This window comes from Ursus arctos, unplaced genomic scaffold (genome assembly GCF_023065955.2).
Source record: "Ursus arctos isolate Adak ecotype North America unplaced genomic scaffold, UrsArc2.0 scaffold_26, whole genome shotgun sequence".
Taxonomy (NCBI): domain Eukaryota; kingdom Metazoa; phylum Chordata; class Mammalia; order Carnivora; family Ursidae; genus Ursus; species Ursus arctos.
Window position 1 is genome coordinate 8,801,411 of NW_026622941.1, and position 15,327 is coordinate 8,816,737.

Here is a 15,327-nt window from a genome sequence, read left to right on the forward strand (position 1 = left end):
AGTCATTTTTTTCTGTCTGCTCAGATATGCCTTTGAATCTCTCTAGTGAATTTTTCATTTTTGTTATTGGACTTTTCATTTTCAGTCTACGATTACTCTTTGGAGTCTATGTTTTTGTTAATTTTTTTTTTTTGTCTATTGATTTTTCCATTTTTTTCACCCATGGTTTTCCTGATTTTCTTCTCATTTCCTTAGTTCTTTTAGCATTTTCGAGAAGGTTGTTTTAACTTCCTTGTCTTATGTTGATTTATTTTATTCCTTTGAACGGCTATATTTTCCTGTTTCTTTGTGTGCCTTGTGAGTTTTTGTTGAATATTGCACATTTGAATCTAATAATGTTGTAACTCTGGAAATCAGATTCCCCTCCTACTCCAGGGTTTGTGTTTTTTGTTTACTGTTTCTGTTTTTTTGATTGTTGCAGGCTGTCCATATCCTGAAGATTAGCCTGGGCTGTAAATTGAATGTCTTCTCAGGACTTTCCTAAACCTTTCCTTAGTTATGCACAGTCACTTTGTAATTTTTCCCATATATGCAATTGTTTTTTCACGTCCTAGTCTTTCATGTCTGGCTCCTGAAAGGGGGAAATGACAAGGCATAGGGGAGCAGAGAGGATATTTGAAGAAATAAATCCCCCGGAAGTCACTTCACCTGGAAGTGGAGGGACTTAAAAATAATGGGTGGGGGTAGTACAACAATCAGGGTTTCTGGCCTTTGTTTGCAACTCTGTGATCAGAAGCTGCAACCAGCCATCAGAGGAGAGGTCTCTAATATTTGAAGGGCAGGGTCTTTTTAGTGAACCCTGGCTCCTGCAAGGTATGTCATTTGCCCCAGGAAAAGTTGCATAGTGCACCTTAGGGCTGGGGGATGGATAGTGCTACTGTGCTAAGAGCTGAAATTGACCAAAATTCATTGCATTTTACCATTCTAGTCTTTTCCTGAAAGTTGCAATCCCTCAATAGACGGGACCTCTAAAACAGTCATATTTGACAGATTTTGCTAGTGCAATAAATGTCTAGGTGTGGTACACTGATTCCTGGTGCACCCTACTCCACCATCTTCCCAGAATTGTCTCTGTTGTTATTTTTTAAAAAAGAGTTTATTTGAGAGAGAGAGAGAGCGCGTGCGCACGCACCGGCACATGAGTGGGGGGAGAGGGAGAAGCAGACTCCCTGCTGAGCAGTGACCCCCCCCCCCCAATGTGGGGCTCCATGTGGGGCTCAGTTTCAGGACCCTTGGATCATGACCTGAGCCAAAGGCAGATGTTTGAGTGAGCCACCCAGGCACCCTTCTGTTGTCATTTTTTATTGCCCTTTTCTTTTTCTTTTTGTTGTGTTGTTTTGTATTTTATTTTGGGAATAAATCTCTTACTAGATACATGTATTGCGAATATCTTTTTTTACTCCATGGCTTGCCTTTTCACTCTGTTAATGGAATCTTTTGGTGAGTGGAAGTACCTAATTTTAACTAGGTACAGTTTATATTTCTTTTTATTTTTAAAGATTTTATTTATTTGAGAGAGAGAGGGAAAACACGAGTGGGGGAGGGGCAGAGGGAGAGACAGACTCCCTGCCATGGGACTCAATTCCAGGACCCTGAGATCATGGCCTGAGCCCAGGGCAGGTGCTTAACCGACTGAGCCACCCAGGTGCCCTATATTTATTTTTTTTGGTGATTGCTTTTTGTGTCCCAGTTAGGAAATACTTAATGCACCCAAGAATTCCTTTGAGATGCATACTGAAATATTTACTTGATAAAATATGACATTGTTCAGTGAAATTAGGAAGTTGGAGAAAAGGGCGTGTAGGGTATGGTACCATTTTCTAGAGGGAGACCTCTATGTAATTATAAACTTTGCTGGGACCCTGTGATTTTATACTTTACCCATGAAGACATTTGTTTTCTTCGTTAGGAAGAGATGGCAACAACTCAGTTTATATTCTCCAGAACTCATTTCATACCTGAAACAATCTGTAATCTCCTTTTCACACGTTGTCTCTGGAAAGATGTTGAGTCTGGAAATTTGAGTCTAGTTTTTTCTTTTTTTTAGAAATGGTTTTGTAAGAAAAAAATCAGTTTGCTTTTACATATACTGTGTTACTTTGGTGTTTGGTTTTAATTTCTCGATTTATAAATTACCTCATTTTAATATAGGTATATACTTTGTTGCTGCTGCCCATGCCCTGCCCACTCCCCTTAATGTTACAGTACTCATGAAGTTCATGCAGTTACTGTATGAGACCTCAGTTGGTCCTAATTTATTGGGCTAATCCTCACTCTTTGGCATTTTTTCCCCGTAGTTGCCTTAGTAGATAAACCTGTCCCCAAATAACAGTTATTTCATATAATTGAAACATTTTAATTTATTCTCAACATTTTCCTTAAATATTCCCCTGGAAGTTTCCTCTTAGCTAATTGCTAAGGAAAGAGAAAGGAATAGTTTGAGAGTAGTACTATATTCAAAGCATAGCACTAGGCACATATATCTGTTTTTTTCTCTTTTTAAAAATACTAATAGCTTTATATTTTTACTAATTGTAAAGTGACACAAACAGTACTGAAACATAAAATTTAAAAACATCATTTGATACTTTTACCATCCATAGATCACTGCTAAACATACACATAAATGAATTATACATACTGTTCTTTAAATTTTTTTTAACTTATCAGTGATTGTCACCTGTGTGCCAAGATATTAGGTATTGGAGATACAGAGTTTAGCAAAATAGCTCTGTTCTAACTGCTTCATGGCCTCTTTAAGGTAAGTGGGAGACATAGACACTATACAAAAGCCAAAGAAATAATTACAGACTAAGTGGTATAAAAGAAAAGTAAAGTGTGATATGGGAATCAGATGGAATCCATGGAATCAGTAGAATCAAATGGAATCAATGGAATCTAATTTATTTTTAATTTTTTTTTTTTAAGTAATCTCTACATCCATCATGGGGCTTGAATCCACGACCCAGAGATCAAGAGTCACATGCTCTACCAGCTAAGCCAGCCAGATTCCCCCAATGAAATCTAATTTAGATTGAAATGTTAGAAAAGGTCTCTTTGAGGAAGTGACACTAAAACCTGAAGGACGAGTAGGTATTATACAGGGGTACAGTGAGAGGAAGACTATATGCGTTGCTCTTAGGTGGTTCTAGAAGAGGAATCACTGTTTGTTGCCAGACTGTCCTCCAGGAAGTTTGTACTACTGTGTCCTTTTCCAATATCCTCTCCAGTGTGATTGTTTGCATTTTAAATTTTAGACAACCGAATGGCCCTGGTTGAGTCACTTTTCTGCTTAATCTTTTAGGAACTTGGACTGTGATTCCAAACCCAGCTGGACAGTGAGATTTACAGTTGAGTATTTGCTTAAGTCAGAAAATGAGTATTCAAAGGAAAAAGCTTTAATGTCTTCAGTCATCAGGAAGAAATATCTTTTCTTGTTTGTGCTCAGGCCCTCTACTCCCATTATCAAAATAGTTGGGAGCTTTGGTTATGTTTAGTCTCCATGCTAAATTGGTCTGCATGTTTATTAATTCTCCAGTGAGATACTTGAATCAAATTTTATCTTCTCTAACAGTACCAAGTGCCTATACCAGTCAGAAATCAGAGCAATTCAGAAAATTGATTACTTGGCATAGATAGGATAGAAATCAAATTAGGACTATTCCAGAGTGGTAATCTAATAACCCATGATACACAGTGTTAAAATGGTGATTAAGTAATTACCTCTATTTACTTGGAACCATGGTCTTGTTGAGGATAAAGCTCCGGGTAATGATAGGTGTTGCCACAGAAAATCTTTTTAAGAAAGTAAGGAATTTGGGAGTGGAAGACTAGAATGGCCTTTTGAAGGAATTGTAGGAAGTTAAAGGAATAAATGAGCTCAAATGTCTCAATTCTTTTTTCAAGGCAAATAATAAAATCCAGGCGCTTTCTGGTATCTGGGACTATAGGTATAACTTAACCATTAGAGTATATTCCTGCTGAAGAGAGTCTTCCAGCTATCATGCCGCTTAGTAAATTAGCACAGCTAGAGATTTGGAGGGAATTCATGTGACATAAAAAAAGAGGTTGGGCTTTAGAACTAGCTAGATTTAATTGTCTTGGCTCATCTAGTTATTAAACCTTCTGCAGTTGGTCAGATAGGTTGTCCGGTTTCATTTTCTTGCTGAGAAATTAAATCTGTTGGTAGGTTCTCTAACAAGTAGGAATAAAATTAAAAGGCCTACTGTATAATGTTGTGCTCAGGATTACTTTAGATGTGTATAAGATTCCCTGGTATGGTAGCTCACATATCGTAAGTGTTCAGTAAATGATGCTGTTACTAATTGGCAACAGGAAAACATGATAATCTTCTGTTTATGCAAAATACTTTTTAAAAATTTAATTACTTTTTATTTTATTTTTATTTATTTATTTATTTTAAAGATTTTATTTATTTATTTGACAGAGAGACAGCCAGTGAGAGGGGGAACCCAAGCAGGGGGAGTGGGAGAGGAAGAAGCAGGCTCCCAGCGGGGCAGGGAGCCCAATGCGGGGCTCTGTCCCAGGACTCCGGGATCACGCCCTGAGCTGAAGGCAGACGCTTAACGACTGAGCCACCCAGGCGCCCCTTGAATTTATTTTTAAAGTATGCTCTACATCCCTCGTGGGACTTGAACTCACAAAACCGTGAGATCAAAAATCACGTACTCTACTGACTGAGCCAGCCAGGTGCCCCTTACACATAGTACTTTTGGTAGTTGTGAAATTGGATGATCTGATTCTTGAAGACTATTCTGTGAGAGGTACCCAAGTGACAAGTCACCAAAGAACTTAGAATAGTAGTAAGTGTAGTTACTAAACTCAGGTAAGGAATACAAATCAGAGGTCTTAGAATTCAAATTATAAAATTACATTTCTTTTACAAACACATAGCAATATACAAAGCTTATTATAAATATCAACTCATTTGATCCTGGCAATACTCGCATGAGTTTGGTACTGTTAATTGTTTCTGTTTTACAAATGAGAAAGTGGAATCCTAGATTGGTTAGATGTTTTTTACCCTAGATCTGTAAAGCTGTAAGTGGTGGAGCCAAGATTTAGAATCACGGAGTCTGTCTTCCGATCTTGGAATATGTTCATATTTCTTCTCTTTTCCTGCATATAAAGTGGTATACTATAAATACTCTCTCCTGGTTTTTTTCCTCCATTTGATTCTCTAGGATTTTTTTTTTTTTTTAAGGATTTTATGTATTTATTTGGGGGAGAGAGAGAGGGAGCAAAAGCAGGGGAGCAGCAGGCTCCGCTGAACAGAGAGCCCGATGTGGGGCTCAATCTCAGGTCCCTGGGATCATGACCTGAGCCGAAGGCAGATGCTTAACCAAGTGAGCCTCCCAGGTGCCTCTGATTCTCTAGGATATCTTATGCAAATAATGTCTCCAAATTATGACAGTTTTCTTCTGCTTGATCTTAAAGGGAATACTGTAAGTTTATTCCAATAAATAAACCTGACACTTAACTATAGATTTTTTTGGCAAATAACCTTTACCAAGTTAAGGAAATTTCCTTTTCTTTCTAGTGACCGAAGAAGTGGTTAAAGCTTTTTATTTTTTAAATTATTAAAGATTTTATTTATTTGAGAGAGAGAGATCATGAGGCGGGGGTGGGGGTGGGTAGAGGGAGAAGCAGACTCCCCGCTGAGCAGGGAACACAACCTGAGCTGAAGGCGGACCGTTTACTGACTGAGCCACTCAGCTGCCGGAAGTGTTTCTTTCTTTTTTTTTTTTTTTTTAAGATTTTATTTATTTATTTGACAGAGAGAGACAGCCAGCGAGAGAGGGAACACAAGCAGGGGGAGTGGGAGAGGAAGAAGCAGGCTCTTAGCGGAGGAGCCTGATGTGGGGCTCGATCCCAGAACACTGGTATCATGCCCTGAGCCGAAGGCAGACGCTTAACGACTGTGCCACCCAGGCGCCCCAGGAAGTGTTTCTTTTTAAACCACATACTCATCAAAACTTGTTAATGGTCAGTTTGGTTCTAGCTATTCTAGTGGATATGAAATAGTGTCTAGTTGTGGTTTTATATCCCAACTTACTAATAAGGTTGAGTATCTTTTTTTTTTAAAGATTTATTTATTTTAGAGAGAGGGTGAAGGGGGGGCGTGCAGAGGGAGAAAGAATCTTAAGAACACTCTTCGCTGAGCCTGAGCCCGATGCAGGGCTTGCTCTCATGACCCTGAGATGATGACCTGAGCTGAAACTAAGACACCCTTTAACTTTCGGATTGTGCCACCCAGGCACTCCGAAGTTGAGTATCTTTTTATATATGCATTTGGGTATCACTACTTTGAAGTCCCTATTCAAGTCTCTTGTTAATTTTGCTGTTGGGTTGCTTGTCTGATTATTTTACTTTTCTAGATGCATCATTTGTAGCTTGCTTTTTAACTTCTTAACGACGTATTGATAAAAAAGAAGAATTTACTTTTAATGTACTCTAACTTGTCTTGTTTGTGGTTGATTCTTTCTGTGCCCTGCATAAAAAATCTTTTCCTACGTTGAGGTCGTGAAGATAACCTCTTACGTTAGCTCTGACTTTAAGGAGTTTTGTCATTCACATGTAGATTTACAATCCACCTGGAATTGAGATTATGTGTGTGGTGATAGGTAATGGTTTCATTTTCTTTCCTTTTCAGTGTTTGGTTGTCCCAGCACCCACTACTAATGGAGACTGACATCTCCCCACTGCTCTCCAATCTTACCTTTCTAATAAATCAAGTATCTGTATATGGGTGGGTTTATTCTGCTCCTTTGCTTAATTTTGATTGTTTTCACCAGCATGACAGTGGCTTAATCACTACAGTGTTAAGATATCCAGTAAAGCAAGTCTTCTCTTTTTTTCAAGATTGTCTAGTTATTCATGTTCATTTGCATTTATTCATAAATTTTATTTGATTTTTTAGATTTATGTTTTTATTTTAGAGAGAGTGAGTGCATGAACAGGAGGGGCAGAGGGAGAGGGAGAGACAGTCTCAAGCAGAATCCACACTGAGCGCAGAACCTGACGTGGGGCTCGATCTCAGGGCTCTTGAGATCATCACCTGAGCAGAAACCAAGAGGTGGACACTTAACTGACTGTACCACGCAGGCACCTCTATTCATAAATTTTGTAATCAGCTTGTCAAGTTCCACAGAAATACCACTTGGAATTTTGATCAGGTTTTTATTGCATTTATAGATGAGTTTGGGAAGAAAGGACACATTCATTCTATTGAACCTTCCAGTATGCGAATATATGCTTGTGCTCTTGGGCTTGTTCTCTCTCATTGTCTTTAATGTTTCTAATGGTATTTTGTAATTTTATCCCCAGAGGTCTTGTACATCTTTTATTAGATGTACTTTATTCCTGTGAATTTGCTGCTGTTATAAATGATAACAACAAAATTTTTTTCATTTCTGATTCATTGCTGGTTAAGTTTAATAATATGTTGACAGATAACTCACTTATTTCAGTAATTTATGATAGATTGTTTTGGATTACCTGCTTTTAAAATTGTATCATTTACAAGTAATAACAGTTTTGTATTTCATTTCCAGTCCTTATATCTCACTTCCTTTTCTTAACAGCACAGGGTAGGGCCTTTGGGACAATGTTGGATTAAATAGTTATAGTGAACATTCTAGTCTTATGAAGTCCAGGGAAAGCTTTCAACATTAAACCATTAAAAATGTTGTTGACTGTAGGATTTTTAAGATATCCTTTATCAGATTAAGGAAGTTTTCTTCTGTAAGTATGCTAAAAGATTTTTTAAAATCCTGAATGCTTGTTAAATTTTATCAAATAATGTTCATACAGCTATTGAATAGTTACACATATTTTTACACTATTGCAAATTACATGATTGTTTTTACAAGTTAAACCAACCTAAAATTTTTAGAATAAACCCAGCTTGCTTGTGATTATTGTTATTATTAGTATTATTATGGTGGGTTAATTTGTTAATGTTAGCTGAAGATTTTTACATTTATGTTCATGAATGAGATTGCCTTGTAACTTTCCTTTTGTGAACTTGTCATTGTCAGTTTCTGCTGAGTTGTGTTTGGCCTCACAAAAAGGACTGGGGAGTGTTTTTTGTTGTTCTAGAAGACAAAAGTATAGTAACATTTTTATTTTTTCTTAAATGATGAAATTCACCTTTGAAAGCTTTTTGTGCCTGGAAATTTCTTTCGGTAAGGTTTTAGTTAATGGTTAATTTGTTTTAGTATTCATTTCTTCTTGTAGTTTTGGTAAATTCTATTTTTCTAGGAATTTTTGTACATTTTATCTAAGTTTTCAGATGTGTTATTCACAAAATCATTTATCTTTTTAATGTCTGCAGGATATTCCTTGAAGCTCCCTTTTCATTCTCAACTTTATTTCTACCTTTTTAAAAAACTCTCAGTCTCATTAGGGACTTAAATTTATTAGTGTTGCGGGGGGGGGGGACACAAACTTTCAGTTTGGTTGTCTTTTCTATTGATGTTTGCTTTCTATTCCATTCATTTCTGCTTTTAAATTTTTTTCCCTTCTACTTTGAGTTTTTTAGATGTTAAAATGATGTGATTTCTCTTTGGTGTTTTGAGTTTGAGTTTGCTAGTTTTTCTAAAGCAATTTATAGAGACAATTTTGTTTTAGGCAGTATAGCTTCAGACTCAGACCTGGGTTTCAATCCCTTTTCTGCTTCTTGAAAACTGTGAGATGAGTTCAAATATCAATAAATAATAATTGAGCATTTACTATATGCCAGATAGTGCTGGGGGACATAGCTGTTAAGATGGTCAGATTCCTACTCTCAGGGAATTTACAGCTCCTTTTCTCTAGCTCTCATTTTCCTGGCTGCAAGAGGGAGGGGTGGATGACAGTGATGATTAAGTTAAGTGCCTATTATGTGCCAGGTACTTTTTCACTAATGTTAACGACCTTAATTCTCACAGCAACTCTATAAAGGAACTACTTTTACTGTTCCCATTTTACAGATGAGGAACTTGAGACACAGAAAAGTTAAGTAACGTGCCTGAGGTTATACAGTGGGTAGGTAAGTGGTGGAACTAGGTTTGAATCAGATGTGGGGTTATTGTTGACAGGCACGGCAGAGAAGACCTTACAGTAGATCTCACTTTCTCTCTTTGCCTTTGCTATCCCCTTACCATTATCCCTTGCTTTTTCCAGTCTAAAGGAAACGTATGAGGGTAAAAACCCTAATCTCCTACATTCCCTATAGTTTTCTTTGGAACATTCAATATTCAGAGAGTTTGATATAGTTCCCTTCCCTTGGTTATTAATTATTCCATAATCTTTAATTTATATTTATTTGAAATGGTATAAATATACTTAATGTATTTTTATATTTATTTTTACTTAAAGCTGCATTCAGAAAGTCCTACTTATCATTAGTTGTGTAAGCTGGTATTAATTGCCAAAAGTTGGTAGAACAGATTGATATAAATATTTGTCTTCAGCCAGGAGCCACTTACAGAGAAGCTTGCCCTTTTTAAAGTGGACAGAGGGGGCTGTGCCTATATCACAAGGAAGCTTTGCTGCCTCTCTCCTTCCTTCTACAGCAGTCTGTTGCTGGAAGACTGCAGTAAATTTTTATGGCTGGCTTCATTAACAGTGACTTGAATTATACATTTACCCATTTATCTTCTATATAGCCTTTCTTTACCATTTCAGGAAACATTGCTATTTTATGGAGGGAACAAAATACATTAATTAGGTTAGATACAGTATTTCGGCTTTTAATTTTTAAATTGTATTAGGATAATAAAGGAAAAAGCTTCATAAAAAAGTTTTCTTGCTAAGTTAGCAAAATAGAAGTATATCTGGTTTCTAATAATGAGTTCTTGTGTGTCAGATATTTTTAAAAAATAGATCAGTTTGATTGGGATTGGGGACAAAAGGGGATAAAGAAACAAGTTCCCAGGTTTTATTGCTATTAACAGTTACCATTTGTGCCATCAACCTACCCTCCCCAGCAGTGTAAACTCAGAGTAATTTATAGCCACTAGCAGTTATTAAGCACTTACTGTATGCCAGTCATTTATTAAGTACTTTACATGTATCTCCCCCCCCCCCCCCCCCCCCCGGTGTCATCCTCTTTAAAAACTCTAATGTGGGGCTAGGGTTTTATTCCAAGGTTCAGAGTATCTTAAAGTGGGTTTTCAGCAAATGTTTTTGAACAAATAAAAGAAGGAATGTATAAATAGAAGAATTCCTTAAAGGTATTTTCTTTTTGTTTATCAATTTCAGGAAGTATTTCTCCTAAGATAATTTTCTTAAAACTATCTGTGGAAATGCTGAAGAGAATGTACTCAAACCCGCAGAGCTTAAATGTTGGAATTTATAAAATGTAAGGAGATGAAGAATTTTTTTTTTTTTTTGAGAGATGAATTAATTCAGTTAGTGACATCACATTTCTGTATAATTGGTGTCTTAGCTCTTTCTGCCAACTTTTGGTATACAGTTGGTTGTCTTGACCTCAGATTCTTTATTTGTTAAAGATACTTGGAAAAGAAGCTAACCAGTCACTACCTTCAATAAAGATGCTTTTATAAAGTGGACAGTGATAATCTGATTACTTGTTTACCTGCTTTTGTTTTCCCTCTTCTTCCTTTTCTTTAAAACATTTCTTCAATTTATTTAAGCCAAAAAAACCAAAAAAAAAAAAAAAAAAAACAACCCACCAAACGATCAGTTCACCCATTTTCTCTCTCTCTCTCTTTTAAAACACATGACTGTCAGCTGCAGTGCAGCAGTGCTCAGTGATAATGAGGTAGACTGTTGTAGTAGTCTTCCTTTTGTTTCTTTCTGTGCCACTGATGAGGGACCTGGAAAGGAATTTTGTTGGTTCCTCGTCATTCCCAAAAGGGCTAGCCTTTGAAGAAAATAATTTTGTCTGTATGTAGGATTACTAGCTAAGATGTGGAAACAAATTGGAGGGCAAAAGAATTGCTGAGGAGGGTTAAAGAAGTATATTTTGATAGGAAACTCAAAATATATCTTGTTAGGAAGCAACTAAGCACATAGGGAAGGCATCATACATATTCTTAGAAGAATGGATTCTTAATACTATTCTTGTTTTCAGTGTTTGATAATTAGTAGCTGTTTCAATTCTTACCCAATCTTAATAAAGACTTTTTGGTGTTTTCTATTACTCTTGAGAATTATCTGTCCTTTGGTACTATAAACACCCATTATCCAATTGTCCTCTTCAGAATTTAGGTAATTACTTCTCCTACTTCATTTTGATTAGTTTGGAACCTGGTAAGGGAAACAAACCAGTAATTAAAAAAAACTTAAGAGGACATTTCTGATGTGTTAGATATTCATGAAGACAGATTCGCAATTTGAATTTAATGGTAGGCATTAGGTCTGTATGACCAGTTGGAAAATAGGTTTTAATGACTTGAGTATCATAAAATGTTCATAATTATTTGGTCCTTTTTTTTTTTTCGTAATACGACTCTTGAGATTTTAAAATGTGGGAAATACCACTTTTTGGTGGTAGATTTTCAGTAGTTTTGTCAGTTAAGTTATGGATCAGTTTCCTGGACTATTGACCCAAACAACTAAATTTTGTTACGTGAATTTAGCTGGGAATATGGAGCTCAAAGTTGTTAATCTCTTATACTGCCAACTTGCTTTTTCTAGCTAGAACTCACTGGCTGAGAAACATTTCGGGTCCTAGATTTGGTTCTGATTACCTTTAGCAAGCTCTTGATGCCTAGATGGAGTGTTCAGTAGTAACCTTTTGTTCTTTTATGTCTCTCCTAATACGTGTAAATATTATATACATTACACACAGCTTTTTGAGAGAGTTGTTAGCCTTTCGCAACAAGTGGCCTTTATGTTACCCCTAGATGCTTCAATATCTGTAGCCAAAAATATAAGAACACTGTCCCATATAAATTAATACGATTAGCACACCTTAAGGAATGAATAACTCTTTAATGGCATCTAATACTTCAGAGTCAAATATTCATAGTTGAATCTAAAGTATCGTTCAGTTATTCTTTTCAGATCAGGCTCTGGAAGGGTTCACATAAGGGTATTTGGATGTAATATCTTAAGTCTTTCTAACTCTAGAACAGTCTTCCCATCTTTTTAATCAGTGACATCACCTTTTTGAAATAATCAGAACAATTATCTTTAATGTCTCATTCTGGGTTTGTCTAATAGTTTCCTTGTGGTGTCTGCCTTCTGAAGTTTCCTGTGAATTGACACGATGAGATACAGGTTATGCATTTTGAGCAAAAAATTACTGACTTGGTGATAGTAGATACTTCATAGTGCATTCAACCAGGAGGCACAAAATGCCAGTCTGTGCCACTGGTAGTGATGTTAAGTTCGATTCCTGAGTAGTAATGTCTATAGCGTCTGTCTGTTGCAAAAACCTATTTTTTCTTTTTGTCCGGCAAATATCTGATATTTTGGCACATGTATCCCATCAACCTTTTCTTAATGCTTTTAACATCTTTGATGATGATCTTTGCCTGATACACTTAACTGCATTGGGGTTTACAAAATGGTTATTTTTCAAATTTTGTTATTCTGTGTTAATTGACATTCATCTCCAAAGAAGTGCTTTTCCTACCTTTTCCTGGTGAACTGTAGTTCCTGCTGAACTGGTGGGATAAATGTAATTTTTCCTTATTTACTGGTTTTTAGAATAAGGAGTTACATAGTAGTCCCTTCAGTAATAGCATATGAGACTTTTTTTGGGGGGTTGTCCTTTCTCTATAATTATTATGAGTTCATGAACTTTTTTTGCAATTGGAATGTTATGAGTTGGGGCGCCTGAGTGGCTCAGTTGGTTAAGCCTCTGACTTTGGTTCAGGTCATGATCCCACGGTCCTGGAATCAGGCTCCTCCCTTAGTGGGGAGTCTGCTTCTCCCTCTCCCTCTGCCCCTCCCCCTGCTCATGCTCACTCGCGCTCTCTCTCTCTCAAATAAATAAATAAAATCTAAAAACAAAACAAAAAAATCCAAAATGTTGACCTTTTTGATGGTCAAATCATCTAAAATTTGCCTAATTTTGAACCCCTCTAGACTGTCACCTGTGTTTTAGGGACACCTCTCCTTTAGTCTTGGGGTGCTTCCTTGATATCTGGCACAGAGATTGTGTGGGTTTTTAATTGTGTACAAATAGTACCTTCACTTGAAACTTTCAGTTAAAATTCTGACAGTTCTTTTTTTTCTTTTTGAAGATAAAATGTTCAGAGCCACAATAAATAAACGAATGAAATTCTTACAATTCTGTAAGTTCTAAATATCTCAGAAATCCTGAAGAATCCTCTGGAACACTAGGAGATGGGGAAAAAAAATGTCAGTCAGCAAGAACATGTTTCTTGTTTCCTGAGGACAAAAACACTAGCTCCCCCTCCCCTCCCAGAAAAAAAACCCACTAGTACTTCTTAATGGTGTAGCCAAATTCTGCTCTCAAAAAGCACAGGCTTTTACAGTAGGGCTACGGAAGAGATTCTCCACTTAATTATTGGCAAGGAGATTGTTAATATCCCAAAGGAATCTTTCAACTTGGAGAATAATCAGCCCATAGCACCTTCTCTCTCTGCCTTAACAACAGCAGTAAGCTTTTAATACATAATAGATTTTTTATTTATTTTTTATTTTTTTAATTTTTTTATTTTTTATTTATTTTTATTTTATTTTTACATAATAGATTTTTTAATCATTTTATTTTATTTTTCATCATAAGTATATTTTTAATGTCCATCACCTTTTTTCCCCCTGTCCCCCACCCTGCCCACCCTTCTGGTAACAATCAATTTGTTCTCAGTAGTTGAGAGTTTCTTTGTTTCTCTTTTTTCTCTTTGCTCATTTGTTGTTTCTTAAATTCCACATATGAGTGAGATCATATGGTCTTTCTTTCTCTGACTTATTTCACTTAGCATAATACTCTATAGCTCCATCTATGTCACTGTGAATGGCAAGATTTCATTCTTTTTTATGGCTGAGTAATATCCCGTTGTATACATATGCCACATCTTCTTTAGCCATTCATCTATCATTGGACACTTGGGCTGCTTTCATAGTTCAGATATTATAAATAGTGCTGCAGTAATCATAGGGCTGCGTGTATTCCTTCAAATTAGTGTTTCTGTATTTTTTTGGTAAATACCCTATACAATTATGGATCGTAGGGTGCTTCCATTTTTACCTTTCGAGGAACCTCCACATTGTTTCCCACAATGGTTGCACCAATTTGCATTCCCACCAACAGTGCAAGAAGGTTCTTTTTTCTCAACATCTTTGCCTGCACTTGTTTCTGCCTAATATATATATTTTTAAAGTACGCTCTACACCCAGCATGGAACCCAGTGCAGAGCTTGACCTCACGACCCTGCGATGAAGACCTGAGCTGAGATCAGGAGTTGGGTGCTTAACTGACTGAGCCACCCAGGTGCCGCTGCGTAATAAATTTCTTATCTCGAAAATATAGGAATAAAAATCCCACCCCCATTGCTTTTCTAAGGTTCACTTATTATTGTCTGTAAGTTCTAAGTCTTATGACCTAACTCAGACTTACCTACTTCTCTCTCCTATATCAGAACTTCCATATTTAAGAGTGTCTCTCCCACTTGAATGGGTTCTTCTAAGAATAAGGACCTTATCTGCCTTATTTGCCAATCTGTTTCTAATTTTTACAAAATAATCTGACACATAGTAATTACTTAAGTGAATGAATGTCTATGAGTAAGGTATTGGTTGTATGGTGTATATCTCTTGTATAATTCCAGTTAACCCACTAAAAAGAGAAATAAATAAAACTTTATATGTACTGACAGGGAAAGATGTCTTCGTAATTTTTTTTTGTAATATTTTTTTATTATGTTAGTCACCATACAGTACATCCCTGGTTTTTGATGTAAAGTTCGATGACTCATTAGTTGCATATAACACCCAGTGCACCATGCAGTACGCGCCCTCCTCACCACCCAATGTCTCTGTAATTTTAAGTGATGAGAGAAAGTAACATAAAATATCTTTTTCTAAAAATAACCTAAATATGTTTCTGTACTTAGCAGTGGGGAAAATACATACCACTATTAATATTGAGTACCTAAGATGTTGGATGGGAGCTGAATACATCATGTATTTTTGTATTTGAATGTTTTGAAACAGCATACTATTTTTTAATGCAAACAGGTTTTTAAGACTTTTTCAATTTTTAAGTAATCTCTACACCCAACGTGGGGCTCAAACTTAAAACCCCAAGATCAAGGGTTGCATGCAGTCCCAACTGAGCCTCCCAGGTGCCTGTTTTTGGATTTCTTTTTTTTAAAGAATAAA

The 15,327-nt window shown here is 36.4% G+C and overlaps 1 protein-coding gene across 21 annotated transcripts in view; it reads left to right on the forward strand.

Moving 5' to 3' along the window:
• The window catches only part of RIMKLB (ribosomal modification protein rimK like family member B), an 86,366-nt gene that overhangs the window by 46,472 nt on the left and 24,567 nt on the right, over positions 1-15,327 (forward strand). The gene's annotated exons all lie outside the window — the stretch shown is intronic.